This window comes from Lithobates pipiens, unplaced genomic scaffold (genome assembly GCF_037356315.1).
Source record: "Lithobates pipiens isolate NorthernLeopardFrog02 unplaced genomic scaffold, aLitPip1_a1.2 Scaffold_8, whole genome shotgun sequence".
In the NCBI taxonomy this organism is placed as follows: domain Eukaryota; kingdom Metazoa; phylum Chordata; class Amphibia; order Anura; family Ranidae; genus Lithobates; species Lithobates pipiens.
In genome coordinates, this window is record NW_027507903.1 from 264,851,372 (window position 1) to 264,869,136 (window position 17,765).

The 17,765-nt window shown below is 44.4% G+C and overlaps 1 protein-coding gene across 1 annotated transcript in view; it reads left to right on the plus strand.

Moving 5' to 3' along the window:
* The first annotated feature begins 211 nt into the window (after window positions 1–211).
* SLC6A15 (solute carrier family 6 member 15) overlaps window positions 212–17,765 on the plus strand; it is an 86,810-nt gene continuing 69,256 nt past the window's right edge. Inside the window, exon 1 of the mRNA XM_077471854.1 lies at window positions 212–315. The gene's annotated coding sequence lies outside the window, so the exon portion shown is untranslated. The remainder of the gene's footprint in view (window positions 316–17,765) is intronic.

Consider the following 17,765-nt stretch of genomic DNA (forward strand, 5'->3'; position numbering starts at 1 on the left):
TTTTTTTTTTTTTTTTTTTTCTGTTGATTCCTCTTAACGTCATATTTTTATTAGATCATGGCAATAAGGCTGTAGATGTAAAGTGTATGGACCACTCCCTGGACCAGGATGATGCATACAGCTTGCTCCAGCTTGTACAGAGGTGGATTGGTATCAGACACACAGACTACAGTCTCCTCCCACCCATTCCTCCTCTTAACCCAGCTCTTGCATGTGCAAAGCCGTCATCATTACACAGTGTACACACAGCAGGCGTGCTCTCCCATCACATCACCGAGGGATCTTCAGCTTTTTTTTTTTTTTTTATGGCGAGAGGTAAGCAGCATTGATTGTGTCCTATCACTTAATTGATGTTTAGCTAATATTTGTGGTTAGCTGCGAAAAGGCATTTTTTTTTTTTTATTTTTTATTTTTTGTGTCTGGAAGGATGATGCTTGGTGCTTGCTTCTTCCAGCACAGCACCGCAGGCCTGTCTGATGCTCATGTGACTGTATACCTAGCTGGGCATAAATTATAACAGAGGATGGAGGATAGTGTGAGCCCAGGGCATGTGTGCGCCTCTTGGCATCGTGTTACACCACATATCAGCTTGCCAGTATCGGTGTAGACAGCATGCTTGGTATCTAAGGGGAAATAACACAGAGGCACACTTCCTTTATCCGTACAAATGAAAGATTTCCGCTGATAAGCCTCCAGCTCTGGTAATAGATCATATTATGCTGCTGAACACCTGCATTAAAAAGCACTGTGTATTTATATCTATAAAAAAAAATGGCAGTTAGTTGGCATATACTTATCTTTAGACATAGGTGAAGAATTTACAAATAAAATGAATGAACGTCGTAAAATGAATGTGTTAATTTCAGCCGGTTGTGTTTAGTAATACGCTTTCTCCCAATAAAAGATATATAATACCGGCAAGCAATTACGCTGCGTAATGTGTAAGAATCGCTCTTTACTGAGGGAGCGTGTGAAGGTCAGAACGCAGAAATGTGGTTAAATCTTGATGCCATTACCCCTTCGGATGGCCTTAAATCTCATTAGAATGATTCAGGACCTAATCTTATAAGCTGACAGGGCGGATGAAGGAATGAAGGTGGTGCTCCTGCTGCAACATCCACCTTCTTCATCTCCCAATAATTGGAATAAACGTACGCTAGTAAATGTCTTTTTATTTTCTTTGTCATGTGTGCGGTCATTTGGGAATGTAGGGAAGCTCGTAACAAGCATGCTCGGCACGGTGGCCATGCTTGTAGGTAGTGGATTTGTGTCCAAGGGCAGCCTGTGCCCCCCTTCCTCCATGTAAACTACGGTAGAGTAAAACCCAGCCTGGATGGTGCTGCACCGAGGCAGCTGTGTGCTTTGTAATACTCACAGCGCCCATCCCTCCTCCTACTTCTGTGAGTCTGTATTCTCTTCAATGACAAGGGTAGGCCTCTTTTATCTGGATTGCAACGCCCCGGATCATTGTATCCTTGTCATCTTTAAAACATGAACTCTGCTGCACTAGAACTTCAGCAGGTCAACATTTGCCTACTTAAAAAAAATAAAGAAACCTCTAAAATGGGGTTATTACATTTACTGTATTGCCTTGCCTAACTTGTTAAAATATGAATCATAAGTAAGAAGGAAAAGAAAGTTATGTTCTTGAAAATATAAAGAAATAATAGAGCTACTATAATTCATTCTTTTCCATCAGCTTTGTTTGTATTTCCAATGCTAAAGCTTTATTGGCTACAAAGGACCCAATTTCATATTGCTAGCAATTTTGCACAGCATGGGCTATTTTATCATTGCACAAGGTAAGTGTTATGATGTGTACACACGGCCGGACTTTTTGACAGCAAAGTTCAGACGGAACAAATCCGTCGGACAATTTGACCGTGTGTGGGCTTCATCGCACATTTGCTGTCTAAAAATCAGACGGACTTTAGATTTAGAACATGTTTCAAATCTTTCTGACTGACTCGAGTCTGGTCGGAAAATCCGTTCGTCTGTATGCTAGTCCGACGGACAAAAAACTACGCTAGGGCAGTTATTATAAAGTAATGGTCAAGTGCGGCGCTGTTAATGAAATATAGGTAAAGTGCTACAACCAATAAAAGACTATATGCAATAACAAAGTATCTGTATAAATATATACTGTGATAATCTAAATAAACAAAGAATCTGTGTAAATATAAACGGTGATAATCAAAATATGAATATAATTAAACAATAATAATGATATTGTGCAAATAATATAAAGTCCCACCTGTACACAGAAAATCCAAATAAGTGTTGGGGGGGCAGCTATTGGCTACTGGCAATGAACTTCCTTATTCTAGTCCGGTCATACGTCATCACGGTTGAATCTGTCGGACTTTGGTGTGATTGTGTGTGGCCAAGTCCGTTCATTCGGAAAGTCCGTCGGAAGTGTGTCAGGAAGACCGTCGGACCTAGTCTGCCAAAAAGTCCGGCCGTGTGTACATGGCATTAAACTCCACCGGGGTTGTCATCCATATACATACCTAACAAAAACAATGGGCATGGAATACACTGGGGGTAGGATTCTTAGAGATTACCCATCATTTTGTATAGACATCCTTTTAAAGCAGAGTTTTATCGAGGGGGGGGGGGGGGGGAATAAATAAATAACATTTCAGCAGCTACAAAAAGTGTAGCTGCTGACTCTTAATAATCGGACACTCACTTGTCCAGCTATGCGGGCATACAAATCCCATCTCCTCTCCCCCCTCCTTTTAGAGGCACTGGCACTCTTACTGTGGGCGCCCGGCTGTGGCTTCACAGCCGGGCATGCACTGCGCATGCGCGAGCCATGCTGTAAATGGCCAGGCACTCTTCTGGGACCTTTGACGTGTCCCAGAAGATTGCAGGGAGGAAGGGGGGAAAGGTGATCTTCCTTCCTGTGCTGCGGAGCCCCAGAGGAAGTTGGAGCTGGATCCGCTCCCTCCCCCCAAAAAAAAAAAAGCCAAATGTGACATGTCTGGGAAATCGCCTGCACTTAAAGCAGAAGTTCCATTTTTGGGTGGAACCCCGCTTTAAATCTCCATTCACACTTTGCAATTTTGGAATTGCGGACAGAATAACCACAGATCTGCCTGTGATTCCAAATCATGTGGCGATCGCTGTACAACAATGCGTGCTTGGGTGCCATTATCCCTTTAAAGCAGGGTTCCCACTTAAAAATAAAAAAAAATTAAAGTCAGCAGCTACAAATACTGCTGCTGCTGACTTTTAATATTTGGACACTTGCCTGTCCATGGGTCAAGTGTCCCAGATGATTGACAAGAGGGAGGAGGGAGAGGCGATCTCCCTTCCTGCGCCAAGGGAAGTGACTTCAGGAGGCAGACTACGAGGGACCCCCTAGCAACAGGCATTTAGAGGTGAGGAAATTTTTATTTATTTTTTTCTCCAAATGTTTAAAAAATAAAAATAAAAAAATTAAGCACGTTATTATTATCTTTTTGTGGTGGAACTCCACTTTAATGAAACCCCAAACGTGCTGCGATCATTACGTGACAGGACTGCACGCCAATTATAGCAAATCGCACATTTCAAAATTGTGTGTCACCCTAACAAGTGCAGGAGCTTCTTTTCGGGGGGACAAATTCGCACCACACTGCAGTACAAAACACATACGATGTTCGAGCAATGTGAATTCAGCCGTACAGATAGTATGGCTGAATTTGCATCGCATTTGGACCAAACTTACACAGGACCCTTTTTTTTGGTCCGCAGCAGAATCGGATTGTATGGGCGAATTTGCAGATGGCACTGCGATATGAAAACTGATTTGGGGTTGTGATTAATTTTTTAATTGACGCTCTCAGCAGTTTGCATAGGGCAATGTGAACTGCCGCCGGGAGACATGCAATGCGGGAACCCACAGTGGATTCGCAGGGTTCCTGCATCGCAGCAGTGTGACCCGAGCCTCAATCAGACTGAAAACTAATTCATTTGTAGGTGTATGCAATGTGAATACATATAACCATGCATTTTCTTCCTCAGTGCAAACTATTTGTTCTGTTCGTGGCAAGTGATGACTCAAGCCATACAGTACACACATATAATTAGAATTGATTAGACATCAATACACTAGGCTTAGCTGCATACATGATATACTGGAGTTTAGCAGCGTGTATGCCCTCTGGGGTTTTATGTCAGGTTCACTGTTGCCGTTGGATAATGCAGTTTGGCTAGACTATGAATCGCCCATCAACTTATTGACCACATTATCAGACATTGAACAAGTAGGTGAAGATGAGGAACTTTCACAAAACATTCAACTTTTAAGACTTTTTATAAGGAAAGTATTCTTAAAACAGAAAATGATTTTGTTTCTGCTTTTAAGAGGTTTCAGATGTAGTCTAACCAAAAATTGACCTGTCCGTAACTTTACAAGTCTGCAAGTATCAATAAAAAGCAAGTGTCAAGACTGATTAAATCTCTGCCTTTTGGCTTGTTCCACGCAGGCGTCAGTCTCTGAAAAGCATTCTGCGATGACTGGCTAACAAGCGGACAGGAGGTAATAATGTTGCATCCTGAACACCTATTTTTCGACACCAAGGGAGAATTTTCATTAAAATAAAATGCGGCATCTGCCATAGCTGTGCTTGCAGCACTGTTGAGGTATGGTTCCATTAACGTGCCATGTATAGGTAAAACTGACAGGGCAAACCGACATAAACATGCTAGTCTGAGCTGCCCAGCAGTAAGGTAAACAAAAGGCATGGGTGTCAATACAATGATGTGAGCCATGCTTGACTCCTGTTCAGTGATTTTGATTTAGCATAGGCTGGAATTATGTAATCTGCTGCAGGCAGTAAAAGCATTTCCCCACTCTCCTCTGAGTGACTAGCTTGCAACATTGTAATTTTGTAGTAAGTCACAAGGTGAGAGACTGCAGCGGGGGCTGATCTTTGCCAGAAATGTGTGATCTCAGCAAGGAATTACATGGCCATGTCATCTCTGAGCCAGCATCTCAGTCCAGCATGTAGATTTTGACCCTGGGTGATGCCTGAATAAATGAGGTGCTGCCTGCCTGGACAGAAAAGCAGATGAAAGTGTTGTTGAAGTAGTGTGATATCTTTGAGAGCTAATAAATACCTGGAAGTGTTACAATGACACATGGCTTGATTTATGCCACTTAAAATGATCATATACAGCAGGGGTCTCAAACCTTTCTAAACAAAGGGCCAGTTTACTACCCTTTAGACTTTAGGAGGGCCAGACTATGGTCAGTCAGAATAGAAAACTTTCCAGGCATTAGTTGAAGTGAACAGTGCCCCATCTTTGATAGTAGGGGCGAACTAGTGCCCCATTGGTGCCAGTGGCATGAATTATGTCCCATTTTTGGGGTCAGAAGGCAGAATAGTGTCTTACGTCAGTGGTATGCATAGTGCCTCGAGGGCCAGATAATGGCAGGCAAAGGGACGCAGTCTGGAGACCCCTGATATACAGTATATCTGATGTTAATTGCACTTTAATACAATCAGTGGCTTACAAACTGGGGGGGTGCCACACATCGGGGAGTGTCAGGCTGGTGTAGAAGCAACATTGGTATCTCGTGAAGACAGTATCCCCTGCTGCGACTGCAAAGCAAGCCAAGCCCAGAGCTGCTGCAGCCGAACACAGATGAGGTAAATTAACCCCTTACATGTTGAGTGATCGGCTGGAACATAGAGACACAGGCTGGGTGACAGGGGGCACAGGCTGGATAAGAGGGCGCACAGCGAGACACAGGCTGGTTGGGAGGAGGGGGCAGCAACAAGCTGTATCAGTGAGACGCAGGCTTCATCAGAGGGGACAGGGGCACAGGTTGGATGACGGGGACACAGGCTGTCGTCCAGCCTGTGCCCCCCTGTCGTCCAGCCCGTGTCCCCCTGTCCCTTCTGATGCAGATGCAGTTTGTTGCTGTGTCTTTCTGTGTCCCTCTGTCATCCCAGCATGTGTCTCAGTGTGTCTCTATGATCCAGCTAATCACTCGGCATGTAAGGGGTTAATTTATCTCAGCTGTGTTCAGCTGCAGCAGCTCTGGGGCCAGCTTGTCTTGCCTCAAATCGGCGCATGTGCATTTGCAGCAGGGGATACCATCTTTCACAGGATACCAATCTTGCTGCTACACCGGCACCACTTAGGGGTGTCAGGCAGGCTGGGACTGGCCATAGGGCACCCGGGCACTTGCCCAGTAGGTTGCTGGGCAGCTTCTGGGTCTGCTATCTGCAGGTGGAGCAGCAGCCATCCTTTAAAAAATAGTGCCACACGCCAACTTTGGAACTGCAGGCTGGTCGGGCAGAACTCAGAAGTTGGGTAGGCTTACAAGGGCTTGGACAGGGAGCAGGGCGCACAGTGATGTCACGGAGCGGCAGGACTCAGGAGTCAGTGTGGGCTGCTCTACCATTGGACTAACTGAGTGTTCAGTAGACATGTGCAGAGTAAAATATTTCGTTTCGGAATTTCGTTTTCGTCTGAAAACTTAATTTATTTAGTTACTCCCGAAATTAGTTTTTATTTATTTTGTTTTTCGTTCAAAAATTGCATTCGTCCGAAAATCCACATGAATTACGGTCGAATCTGTCTTTGAAGGCTTATGGTGTCTGTCGAATGTATAAAGAAGATTCGACGGAGCTAGTATATAGCATACTTTAGAACCCTATTAAAGTCTATGGGACTCCAACGTTCAAAATCTAAAGTGCTAATTTTAAAGGCTAATTTGCAAGTTACTGTCCTAAAAAGTGTTTGGGGACCCGGGTCCTGCCCCAGGGGACATGTATCAATGCAAAAAAAAGTTTTAAAAACGGCCGTTTTTTCGGGAGCAGTGATTTTAATAATGATTAAAGTGAAACAATAAAAGTGTAATATTCCTTTAAATTTCGTAGGGGGGGGTTGTCTATAGTATGCCTGTGAAGGGGCGCATGTTTCCCGTGCTTAGAATTGTCCCTGCACAAAGTGTCATTTATGCAGGAAAAAAAGTCCTTTTAAAATCACTCGCAGCTATAATGAATTGTCGGCTCCCGTAATACAGAGAACACTCATTGAAAGTCATTGATAAATAAATAAATAAATAAATAAATAAAAAAGCGTGGGGGTCCCCCAAATTCAATTACCAGGCCCTTCAGGTCTGGTATGGATATTAAGGAGAACCCTGCCTCAAATTTAAGAAAAAATTTGACGTGGGGTTCCCCCTAAATATCCATAACCAGACCCTTCAGGACTGGTATGGATATTCAGGGGAACCCCGCGTCAAATTAAAAAAAAATTGACGTGGGGTTCCCCCTAAAAATCCATACCAGACCCTTTATCCGAGCACGCAACCTGGCAGGCTGCAGGAAAAGAGGGGGGGACGAGAGAGCGGCCCCCCCTCCCTCCTGAACCGTACCAGGCCACATGCCCTCAACATTGGGAGGATGCTTTGGGGGTCCGTGACCCCTCAAAGCACCTTGTCCCCATGTTGATGAGGACAAGGGCCTCATCCCCACAACCCTGGCCGGTGGTTGTGGAGGTCTGCGGGCGGGGGGCTTATCAGAATCTGGAAGCCCCCTTTAACAAGGGGACCCCCAGATCCCGGCCCCCCCCTGTTTGAAATGGTAAGGGGGTACAAAAGTACCCCTACCATTTCACAAAGAAAGTGTAAAAAATGTTTAAATAAAACAAACGCACTTTTTAAAAATTCCTTTATTAAAAATAAAAAAAAAGATTCCAGCGGCGGTAATCCACTCTTGCTATCCAGCGACGGACGGTCATCTCTCCAGCGATGTCTAATGTCATCCAGCGCAGCGCAGCATCCTTCTTCTGTCTCCTCCACGGAGACACTGCAGGCATTCCGGCGGATGACGTTTCTTATATACGGAGGGCGGGGCCACCCGTCACCTGACCCCGCCCCCCTCTGACGCAAGGGGAAACCCGGGGTTCCCCGTGACGTATGGGTGACCCCGCCCCCCTCTGATGTAACGGAAACCTGCCTGTGTTACATCAGAGGGGTGCGGGTCACCCCTACGTCACAGGGAACCCCGGGTTTCCCCTTGCGTCAGAGGGGGGCGGGGTCAGGTGACGGGTGGCCCCGCCCTCCGTATATAAGAAACGTCACCCGCCGGAATCCTTGCAGTGTCTCCTCCACGGAGACAGAAGGACGGAGGATTCGCTGCGCTGGATGACATGAGACATCGCTGGAGAGATGATCGTCCGTCGCTGGATAGCAAGAGTGGATTACCGCCGCTGGAATCTTTTTTTTATTTTTTTATTTTTAATAAAGGAATTTTTAAAAAAGTGTGTTTGTTTTATTTAAACATTTTTTACACTTTCTTTGTGAAATGGTAGGGGTACTTTTGTACCCCCTTACCATTTCAAACAGGGGGGGGGGGCGGGATCTGGGGGTCCCCTTGTTAAAGGGGGCTTCCAGATTCTTATAAGCCCCCCGCCCGCAGACCTTCACAACCACCGGCCAGGGTTGTGGGGATGAGGCCCTTGTCCTCATCAACATGGGGACAAGGTGCTTTGAGGGGTCACGGACCCCCAAAGCATCCTCCCAATGTTGAGGGCATGTGGCCTGGTACGGTTCAGGAGGGAGGGGGGGCCGCTCTCTCGTCCCCCCCTCTTTTCCTGCGGCCTGCCAGGTTGCGTGCTCGGATAAAGGGTCTGGTATGGATTTTTAGGGGGAACCCCACGTCAAATTTTTTCTTAAATTTGAGGCAGGGTTCCCCTTAATATCCATACCAGACCTGAAGGGCCTGGTAATTGAATTTGGGGGACCCCCACGCTTTTTTTTAAATTTATTTATTTATCAATGACTTTCAATGAGTGTTCTCTGTATTACGGGAGCCGACAATTCATAATAGCTGCGAGTGATTTTAAAGGACTTTTTTTCCTGCATAAATGACACTTTGTGCAGGGACAATTCTAAGCACAGGAAACATGCGCCCCTTCACAGGCATACTATAGACAACCCCCCCCCCCTACGAAATTTAAAGGAATATTACACTTTTATTGTTTCACTTTAATCATTATTAAAATAACTGCTCCCGAAAAAACGGCCGTTTTTAAAACTTTTTTTTGCATTGATACATGTCCCCTGGGGCAGGACCCGGGTCCCCAAACACTTTTTAGGACAGTAACTTGCAGAATCTTTTCTCTCTGTCAAATCTTTTTTCTCTGTCGAATATTTTCTCTATATAATCTTGGACTAATAGAGGTAAGGTTAAGCACATTCGACCACAGGTTCTATAGACACAGATTGTTGTCAGAGTCATGTCGAATCTCCTATTCTATATCGAACTGTTGTAACAATGAAAACGAAAATAAAGCATTTATTTATGTCGGATCTTTCGTTTTTCGGATTTTGTGCTTTCGTTATCGTTTGTCAAAACGAAAACGAAAATAGCTGATATTCGGACGAAAATGCATTCGGACGAAAACGAATGCACATGTCTAGTGTTCGGCAGCTTTACCCTGGGCCCTGTCACACTGACCTTGAAAACCAACATCTGTGACGCAGACTGGGCTGGGGCAAGAAAATATCACATGTATATGTATACAAGAAAACTTCTAAATCAGAATTGATCTACAGAAGTTTTCTTCCCTGTGAGTTGAAACCTAATAATCCAGCGTAACATCAGAATGATCTTTTGTGAGAGACAGCCTGGAATGTCAATCTTTGACCATCTCTTTACAGTCTCTGACCATCTCCTGTATCATGTCTGCAGTCTGATCATCTCTTGTATCAAAATCTAAAGTTGGGGGGGTGCTTGTTGCCAGATATAGGATCCGCCCCGGGTGCCAAATGCTCTAGGTCTGCCCCTGAATACAAGTGTGAGGATTTTACATCTCACTAAATCCAGCCATAGAGGGTTCACATCTCGGCCTGTTCAGTAGGGACCGACCAAGATTTGAAGCATGCATGGGCAGGCTGATCATACCCAAATTGATTGATCTATCGACTTGGGTACAACTAGCCTGTTGGATTTTCCAAGGGCCGCTAGCAATAATCCCTGTATTTTCCCCCGGGAGGCACGGTTTCACCCACCCCCCCTACTTGAAGAACACAATGGCTCTGCAGAAGGCATTCTCTCATCAACCCTGACTGTGTTGATGGGGGGGAATCAAGAGATTTTCTTTTCTGTAATCCGTGGTTGCAGGAAAGAAAATCGCTTCATCTATGGCTGCCGTACGTTTTATTGGCATAAAGAATATTTTATACAGGCAGTCCTCAACTTACATACGACTTGTACTTAGGAACGGAGGCAGCAAGACGTCACGCTGGTCCCAGAAACCACCAGCCATCTTGTTGCTCACTACCTACTGCCACCTACTGTCCGGTAGGCCTGTCCACAATCCTACATCACTGCATGGCCAGTTAACCCTGCCCTATGCTTTTTTTATATTTATTTATTTTTTATTATTCTTTAAAGTCATTTTTAATAATCATACAGATGGTCCCCGAGTTACAAATATCCAACTTACATACAACTTCTACTTAAAAGAGAAGTATGGGTTCGGACTTTTTTTTTATTTATACTTATCTGGGTGGATGTTTTATCGCTCCGAATTTACCTAAGCCCGATCTCAATCCAGCGATGTGCACAAGACTCGAGGCTCTTTCGGGTCTCCCCCTAATGACTGGCTGAGATACAGCAGCAGGAGCCATTGGCTCCACTTGCTGTCAATCACAGCCAGCAGGGGCCGGACTGAGCCACACTCTGTCTTGTGGACACAGAGGCAGCTCAAGAGTGAGCAAGCACAAGTGCCCCCACAGCAAGCGGCTTGCTATTGGGGCACTCGGCAAGGGGGAGGGACCCAGATCGCTGGCTCATTTACAGAGGGAGTTATTCTATAGACAGACAGCCCTTTTATCAATCCTGCCACTGGTGATTTTAACAAATTGGTTATGGTAGGATCTCTAGCAGCATAATTCCTCATTAGACATCAGCCTAAAGCTGGCTAAAGCTGGCTATACATGTGTTCTTTTTTTTTTTTTTTTTTCTCATTCAGCCAGCTGACTGAATAGGAACAGTATCGCCAAAGCTTAATTGAACAAGGTTAAGTTAGAAGCTGATTGGCTACCATACACAGCCAACAAGGTTTTCCAGGATATCCCTTATACAGAAGTCAATCAAACGATCAACTCTTGTGCGGGGACGAACTCTCACCTACCAATTAGATTTTAGCTTGATTCTTGTATATAACTGTTGTTCATATTGTTCATTCATAGTGTATTCAGACATTTTAATTAAAACCATACTTTAAAACAAATTGGCTCTTTAAATATAGCCAGGGATACCAAACTATTTTGCAAATATAACCTCCTTAACTCCAGAAATTAGCTGATGTTTGTGCTGGGAATTGGATGCTAGTAGTTTGTGGTACGGGGCTTCATGGATTTAGCTCTCAAAAAAGTAATTCCGGTTCTCAGGGATAACATGTAAAGCTGGGTACACATGTAACGTTTTTTTTGTTCAACCTAGGGGGCTGTAATAATTAAGCTTTGTTAGTGCGGTGATCTCACCCACTGTACCTTTGTGCTCTGACAGGGGAACTGCCCCCCTGCCAGAACACACAGATCAGCACTTGCAGCCATTGGCTGCAAGCACTGATAGGATGCTGGTTTTCTAGCATGTCCCTTCAACAAAAGTCAGTAATAGACCAACTTCTGTCAGAAAGACCGCTGCACACACTGTCCGAATGTTGGCCTGTTTCTGTAGAAGAGACCGGAGCTGGCCAATATTAAATAATATTAAACCCTCATGTTTTTTCACCTTTAATGCAGCCTATCCTGTCACTGACCAGCTCCCCAGCCCCCGTTTTTACTCACCTGAGCCCCGTAATTCCAACACCAGAGATGCGCTCACCCTCTCTGCCTGTTGTCTTGGCTCTTGATTGGATAGATTGATGGCAGGGCAGCCATTGGCTCACGCTGCTGTCAATCAAATCCAATGACATGGGCGACGGGGCAAGGGCGAGTCCGGCATTCTGTCTATGGACGCAAATGTTGAACTCGGGAGCACGCCCGCATGGTTAGCCCCAGGAAGAGTGCTTCTCCTAGGTGGCTTCCCGACACAGTGAGGAGCTACTAGCGTCGTTGGGGGACCCAAAAAGACAAGGATCGGGGCCACTCTGTGCAAAATGAAATTGTACAATGGAGGTAAGTGTGATATGTTATTTCAAAAACAAAAAAAATGAGGGTTTAGTAACCCTTTAAGCCTGTGTGTACCCAACCTTACTGTTAAGCTGGCCATAGATGACTCAGTTAGTGGACTGATCAAAAAAAAGCTGAATGGATTTCCCCACCCACACAAGTGAAGTGGATGGAGGAATCCTCCACATTGTGATATTGTATTATGACAGCAAGAATCCTCCGCTGTCAGAATTCAATGATCAATGCTGCAACTCTAACCAAATGAAAATTTATCAACAGTCCCATTCAAGAGGAGTCGATGGTTAGGTCAACTCCTCTCAAATGGAAAGGCCATAGATGGATTTAAATTCATCTGATCCTTGCTGAACCAGACACCTTTTAAACCGTTTATGGGCAGCTTTAGAGTTGCGTTATGCTAAATTTAGGGTTAAGTGTTATGGTTAAGGGTCAAAGTTAGAGTCAACGTTTGTAGGGTTGAATGTTAGGATTGAACAGAACTATACTTTCAGCCTAGCAATGTGGCGTCCCACAGCTCTCCACCAGCCGCTGACATATTCAGATGGCCAGCTTCCGGGTCTCTATCGCTAGCCACTGTCACTGGCCGGGCCGAGATGACATCACTGATGCCCATGCACGGGAGTTCCATCAGCTTCAGCATTGCAGAATTTGTACAATGTGCTGCACATGTACTGTACAGGGGTGGACATGCAGGTAAAAAACATTTAAAGGTAGGAAAAGTAAAAAAAGGTTCACCCTGCAAGGCAATATCCTAATGTGTTGGTTGCATTACATTATAGCACATCATGAAAGACTTGCTTTAAAACAAAGCCCTCCAGTGGAGAGCTGTCACCGCTGCAGAGGCTTCCATCTTCACCTAGTCTTTTTTTTTTTTCTAGGTTCGTGGACTCCAGCCTTCTGACTAGGGATGGGCGAACAGTTTGGCCCAAGCATAAGTTCGGGCTGAACTTTCGTTGTTCGGTGAACAGCTGAACAATCGCGTCGTTCAACCGTTTGTTTGGCACCCCCGAACCGACCACAATGCATTGCAGCGCTGAACAGTACATTGCAAGCCCTGCTTGGCTAAAGCAGTGAAAGCTTCAGCCACTTAGGGTACAGAGCACCATCAGAGTCATGATTGGACACTGTTATCATGACTTTATCCAATCATGGCTCATTCCCGCTGCACAGTATAAAAGTATTCTTTCAATGGCAGCCATTTTCAGTGGGATTTTGGTGTGGAGAGAGAGCGATAGAACAGGGCTCTTTTCAGTGCTATTAGTGTGCTGTACTGTGCTGTTTTACTTAAATTTATCAGTGTAGAATATTAGTTTAGTGTCAATCTAGAGATAGTGTGAGTGTAGTGAGGAGGACTATCCTTCAGCTTTGCATAGTGTGCAGCTAGAGTAGGGACAGCTCAGATAGTTTCACTGTAGTGTAGTGAGACCATGTCATTTATATATACATTAGTGTAGAGCAGGGCGAGCTCATATAGTTTCAGTGTAGTGTAGTGAGACCGTGTCAGTAATCTTGACATTAGTGTATAGCTAGAGTAGGGACGGTTCAGATGGCGTCAGTAGTGACAGTCGAACTGTCTATTTGATCGCGTTACTGCCAGTTTAACGCTATTTGCTTCTGTGCGCATTACTGCCAGTTTAACACCAAATAGTTTTGTGCGTTACTGCCAGTTTAAAGCCATGTAGTTTTGTGCGTGTTAGTGCCAGTAAACGTGGTCCAGCAAGCATGAGCAGGGATGATATATTTTGTTTACAGCACACTGGGTAACGTTGCTTGAAACTCAAAAGGATGCAGGACAGGGCTCGGTGCTGCAGCTTGTTGTTCCCCCATGTCTCCATACAGCTGGTGGGGATGATGCCAGGCCTGTGAGCTCTACACTCTCCTCCTCCTCCACCTCCATGCCCGTCTCTGCAGAATTGTCCTATGAACATCAGGTACCCCTAAGCGTTCAAAGGGCTATTCCCAGAGTCGGGCTAAAAGGTGCCATGAAGTGCTTCAGCTGGTGTGGTTAGGGGACAGGAACCACACCAGAGCAGAGATTCTTGCAGCTCTGCAGGGACAGGCCCAGAGGTGGCTCACACCACGCCAGCTGGAGCCAGGAATGGTGGTGTCATATAATGGCTCAAACCTCCTGTCTGCCCTTAGACAGGGAAAGTTGACACATGTGCCATGCCTGTGCATCCAGTTGACACATGTGCTACGCATGTGCATCCAGCGTACTTTCAGAATGGGTATTCAGTGCTGCAGGAGGTTTCGTTACTGATCATAGAACGCATCTGTCCACAGACTCCGTGGACCGTTTGACTGTCCTGGATTACCAGCTATAAAGCCCCTGATGCCAATACCACTGATTAAGTCTTTTCGGGATGTGGAGTCTTTGCAGGACTTCGAGGATGTTCAATCAATTCATCTGGAAGAATGTTTTTGGTATAGGTTTCATGGGCACAATTAACACCCAAAGACCAATTTTTCTGCACATGTTTGACAGGTGCATATCATTGCAATTTTTTTACAGCAAGGCCAATTCTTGCTTTCATCAAGGGTACCTCTATAGGGTTATGGTTGGAAGGCGGCACCTACACAAATTTTTCTGCACCGATTACTTCAATCCAAAGTCAAAGCGACACCAGAATGTATCCAAAAAATCTTTAATCTTGTTCCAAATGCACTATATTGTGGACTCGTACACACTGGCTCCCCAGGTGTTGCTGAGCAAAATAAAGGCAGCTTGCAGGGAATTTTTTTTTTTTTGGCTTTATAAATGCAGCAGATTCTAGACATGATACAGACCTGCCACTTTACAGGTAGACTAAGGGGGACCCCCCCCCCCCCCGGCACTATATTGGAAGGAATTTTTAATTTTTATGCTTTCACTTTACAAATCAAAAATTCACTGCTCATATAAAAATGAAGTTTTTTATAAACTTTTTTTTTTTTTAATTGCTATATGTCCCCCAAGGCAGGACCCAGACCCCTTTTTAACCATTGTATGCCCAATTACTTGCATATAATCCTTGAAAATGGGCACTTTTATTTTTTTACATTCAGGTCCCATTGACTTTAATGGGGTTCATTATCTGGGTCCGAACTTTCACAGTGTTCGAAAGTTCTGGTGCTAACCAAACAGGGATCTGTTCGGCTTATCCCTACATCTGACTGGCGGAGCTGCGACACTCGGGGTATGCCATTCCTTCAGAGCACATACGCCGGTGACGTCACCAGCTGCTGCTTGCTAGACTATCTAGGAGATATTCATTTTACCTACAAGTAAGCTTTATTATAAGGTTACCTGTAAGTAAAAATAATAAAACAGAGTTTACTACCACTTTAATGCAGAAGAGACAATACAATAAAAATCCTGCTTGTTCGTCCATTTTTATGTTTCAGCATAAAGTCCTATTTTACCCTTTAGATTTAAAGTACAGAGTGGAGATGAATCAGAACACCTGTCAAGTTTCCACGGCTGTCTGTGCCCCATTAGTGAGATTCATCCTCTCTATTTGACTGGTTTTCTGTTATCATTGAAAGTAAAGGAAAACCCCAAATTTTGGGTTGTCCCCAGAAAAGTAATGGGGAAGATATAGTAAAATCCGATGTTCTATTAACACACCACCAATGAACACCCCTCTGCGCTTTATGGACAACTACCTGTTAGTTTTTATGAACACAATATAATATTAGCGATATAATCCCATATGAAGCTGCTGCTTCTTTTAATACAACATGTAAACTGGCAATATTTATGAAGAAAAAAAAAAAAAAAAAAAAGACAAGTCCTTTATAATACTGCAACAGCGCTTCCCATACACGTTCCAATATAAATTGTCAGTAGTTAAGACATGAACTGGTAAGAAAGATGTGTTTTATCGCTGTGCTGAAAAGCTTCCACCAAGGATCACCCTGTGCGATGGAATCTCCCCTTTGGGGATACACTCATCAAAACGCCAAGAAATCTGCACCTTTTAAGAGAATAATAATTCCTCCTTTCATCAGCTCTCACCATCCACCAGATGTCAGTATGCCATTTCAATAGGGCTCTTGTTCAGGGATGTGTTGGAGAAGGTGGATCTTCACATTCAGTTTGTCTAAGCCCACGTACACACGGTCGGAGATTTTGCCAACCAAATCCGTCAGATTTTGTCCGTCGGATTTAGTCCGACGGATTGTGTCCGAAACTGTTGCAAACACACGGTCGGGCCAAGTTGTCTGATTTAGCGGTTGCCAAGAACGCGGTGACGTAATTTCGTTACGATGGGACTACATTCAGGCTAGTAGCCAATAGCTTTGATGTAGGAATTTGATCTGAGCATGCGTGGCACTTGGTCCGATCAAGATTCGCTACACATGATCGGATTAGGTCCGACGGGCCCAGTTGGTCGGGAAATATTTCCAACATGTTGGAAAATTGGGTCCGACGGAGATTCGGACGGAATCAGTCCGATGCATACCACACACAGTCGGATTATCTGACGACACCGCCCGAAAAGACGCATTCCGACGGATTCTCCGACCATGTGTACGCGGCATAGGGGTACAATGGCCACCCTCCATCCAGCCATCACCATGGAACCAAACCAAGCTTTGTATATTATTTCAAGTTATACCATTCCAGCATATTGTAAAAGTTTAAAGCTTTGGCTTGCAACCTTGTCCCTATATCACCCTCTCCACATTGTGGCCATGAATTGCAAATGGGTAATGTGCACTTCAACAAACTCCACATTTAGATCACCACCTGTGTCTTTTGGACTGACTATCACCCTCTGTTTTACATCTTTTCTCATATGGGAATACCTTATGGAAGTTGTTCATAATAATTAATGACAGTAGCACTGCTATGATATAGATATATATGTATATGTGCCTATTGAGGTGCCTGCGGACGTTTACTATTTTTTATGTATCCAATTGTAGTTTAAACTGTGCTTACAAATGTATTTGAATTCAAAAGTGAATTGGTTGTAGAATAAATTATAATGTTTTTCAGTTTGGTGTAGGACATGCTGTATTGCAGTCCTTTATATAAAGCCTGCTTTTCGCAGTGACTGATTGTGTTACAATAAGGGTAATTGGCAGCAAGGCACAAACCAGACTGATGCAATGCATTGCTGGTGTTTCATGAGTTATACTGGTGCTGAAGTCTATCGTCTAGTAGCATCATCAGTATGCATCTCTTGTCAATGTATACAATCCAGTGTTTCTCAACCTTTTTTGCAGTCAAGGCACCCCATTCTAAAGTGTAAAAAATAAAATGAACGAATAGTTTTACATAACACAGCAACTTCCACACATGTAGTACATCCAACATTAGTAGTTATTTGTTTTCTCAAAGCAAATATACCTTTACACATTGCTACGGACTAGTATCCCAAAATTTCTCTGTTTCTCTCTCCCTCGCAAAGCTGAGGGGCAAAAAAGGATACTGTACAGGTGCCCACTATGCTCCTTATCAACTGGTGATGTCATTGGTTGTTAGGACACCAGTGGCCGACCTACATGGTACCCAAGGTTGTAATGATCCTAAAAAAAAACTGTGCCATTGTTTAGCCATGTGGACCGCCTGCCCACAATGTACTGCGGCCTGCACAGGTAAAGCGGCATACCCATACATCGCTGCCTG